Source organism: Chlorocebus sabaeus, chromosome 25 (assembly GCF_047675955.1).
Source record: "Chlorocebus sabaeus isolate Y175 chromosome 25, mChlSab1.0.hap1, whole genome shotgun sequence".
Lineage (NCBI taxonomy): Eukaryota > Metazoa > Chordata > Mammalia > Primates > Cercopithecidae > Chlorocebus > Chlorocebus sabaeus.
In genome coordinates this window covers 25,520,715-25,523,785 of record NC_132928.1, presented here as the reverse complement: position 1 = coordinate 25,523,785, position 3,071 = coordinate 25,520,715, and the positions used below count along the sequence as shown (strand labels likewise).

At 42.6% G+C, this 3,071-nt stretch overlaps 1 pseudogene; it reads left to right on the top strand.

Moving 5' to 3' along the window:
* The first annotated feature begins 1,885 nt into the window (after positions 1-1,885).
* On the top strand, positions 1,886-2,658 carry LOC103230262 (argininosuccinate synthase pseudogene; annotated as a pseudogene).
* The last annotated feature ends 413 nt before the right edge of the window (positions 2,659-3,071 follow it).

Below are 3,071 nucleotides of genomic sequence, written 5' to 3'. Positions count from 1 at the left end.
CTCATTAACAAGTTTAGTAAGAGTGTGTATTGACACAAGGTCAATATATAAAAATCAGTTATATTTCTAGACCCTATCAATGAGCAATCCAAAAACATAACTAAGTAAACAGTTCCATTTACAATAGCATCAAAAAGAATAAAATACTTAAGAATAAATTTGGTTGGGAGCAGTGGCTCTTGCCTATAATCCCAATCCTTTAGGAAGCTGAAGTGGGAGGATCACATGAGGCCAAGAGGTTGAGACTGGTCTGAGCAACATGGTGAGACCCTTTCTCTTCAAAAAATTTAAAAATTAACCAGGCACAGTGGCATATGTCTATAGTCCTAGCTACTCAGGAGGCTGAGGAGAGAGGATCACTTGAGCCTATAGGAGTGAGCTCTGATGATGCCACTGCACTCCAGCCTGAGCAACAGAGCCAGACCCTGCCTGAAAAAAAACAAAAAACAAATAAACTTAACAAAAGAGAGGGGTAGGCCGGGCGCGGTGGCTCAAGCCTGTAATCCCAGCACTTTGGGAGGCCGAGACGGGCGGATCACGAGGTCAGGAGATGGAGACCATCCTGGCTAATACGGTGAAACCCTGTCTCTACTAAAAAAATACAAAAAACTAGCCGGGCGCAGTGGCGGGCGCCTGTAGTCCCAGCTACTCGGGAGGCTGAGGCAGGAGAATGGCGTGAACCCGGGAGGCAGAGCTTGCAGTGAGCTGAGATCCGGCCACTGCACTCCAGCCCGGGCGACAGAGCGAAACTCCGTCTCAAAAAAAAAAAAAAAAAAAAACAAAAGAGAGGGGTAATACTTGTATACTGAAAACTGCAAAATGTCAATATAAAAAATTAAAGATGTTAAAGATAAATGTAAAGATATCCTATGTCAATAGATTGACAGATTTAATATTGTTAAAATGGCACAAAAATTAGAATAAAATAAATGGCAATATTTTAATATTAATATTTTAAAATAGCATTAGAATGCCAACAAATTGATCTACTGATTTAATGTAATTTTTATCAAAATTCTGGCTGCCTTTTGCGCAGAAATTGACAAAGTGATCCTGAAATGTGTATGAAAATGCAAGGGACCCAGAATAGCTAAAACAATCTTGAAAAAGAACAGAGTTGGAGGACTCACACTTCAGTTTAAAACTTGCTACATGGTCGGGCGTGGTGGCTCACGCCTATAATCCCAACACTTTGGGAGGCCAAGGCAAGTGGATCACCTGAGGTCAGGAGTTCGCAACCAGACTGGCCAACATTGTGAAACCTCAGCTTTACTGAAAACACAAAAAATTAGCTGGGCGTGGTATTGGGCACCTGTAATCCTAGCTACTCAGGAGGTTGAGGCAGAAGAATCGCTTGAACCCAGGAGGTGGAGGTTGCAGTGAGCCAAGATCATGTCATTGCACTCCAGCCTGGGCAACAAGAGCAAAACTCTGTCTCAAAAAATAAAAAAATTAAAAAACTTTACGAAGCTAATTAAGATAATGTGTTCTGTGGTGGAAGGGCAAAAGAGAAATACAGATTTCTCAATGAAAGAAATTATATACATAACATATAAAAAATATAAACTATATATAATATGGAATATATACAATTATTGTTATATATTAATATATAATATATAATAGTACATATATAAAAATACAATAATGTATAATAGTATATGTTATATATTAATAATGTATAACAGTATATATTATACATATAATATAGTTAAAAGAAAAACTTCAGCCAATTTAAATTTAAAAGAGTTAAATTTAGCAACGAACAGTTCGTGAATCTGGCAGCCCTCAGAATCACAGCAGATTCAGAGAAACCTAGGGATGCCTCGTCCGGGGAAATTACTTACAGAAACTGGAAGTGAGGTACAGAAACGGCTGGGTCTAGATGGATGAGAACCTCATGCACATCAGCTATGAGGCTGGAATCCTAGAGAACTCCAAGAACCAAGCGCCTCGGGTCTCTACACAAAGACCCAGGACCCTGCCAAAGCCCCCAACACCCCTGACATTCTCGAGATCGAGTTCAAAAAAGGGGTCCCCGTGAAGGTGACCAACATCAAAGATGGCACCACCCACTAGACCTCCTTGGAGCTCTTCATGTACCTGAATGAAGTTGCGGGCACGCACGGCATGGGCTGTATTGCCATCGTGGAGAACTGCTTCATTGGAAGGAAGTCCCGAGGTATCTACGAGACTCCAGCAGGCACCATTCCTTTCCACGCTCATTTAGACATCGAGGCCTTCACCATGGACCAGGAAGTGCGCGAAATCAAACAAGGCCTGGGCTTAAAATTTGCTGAGCTGATGTACACTGGTTTCTGGCACAGCCCTGGGTGTGAACTTGTCCGCCACTGCAACGCCAAGTCCCAGAAGCGAGTGGAAGGGAAAGTGCAGGTGTCCGTCCTCAAGGGCCAGGTGTACACCCTCGGCTGGGAGTCCCCACTGTCTCTCTACAATGGTGAGCATGAACGTGCAGGGCGATTATGAGCCAATTGATGCCACCGGGTTCATCAACATCAGTTCCCTCAGGCTGAAGGAATATCATCGTCTCCAGAGCAAGGTCACTGCCAAATAAACCCCTGTACAATGAGGAGCAGGGGTCTCCTCAATTTGCAGATCCCCCAAGTACAGGTGCTAATTGTTGTGATAATTTGTAATTTTGACTTGTTCTCCTTGGCTGGCAGTGTGGTGGGGCTGCCAGGTGCCAGCTTTGTTCCCTGGTCCCCTGAAGCCTGCAAACGTCATCATTGAAGGGAAGGGTGGGGGGCAGCTGTGGTGGGGAGCTATAAAATGACATTAAAAGATTAAAAAAATAACAAAAAACAAAACTTAAGGCCTTAGTGCCACTCTCAGTTACCATCATTTTGAGTTTCCAGTCTCAGCATGTCATTCATAGGTTATATTGTCCTCATGGTTGCACATTTCTTTCAGCTCTCGTCATTCTAGTTGAAGACAGACCATTTGACATTCTGCATGCAAACATTTAAAAATCTTTGAAAGAACACAGTGCACCAAGGAAACTATTATTTTGACTATTGGAGGATAATACCAAGAGTTTGAAGTATGCTCCT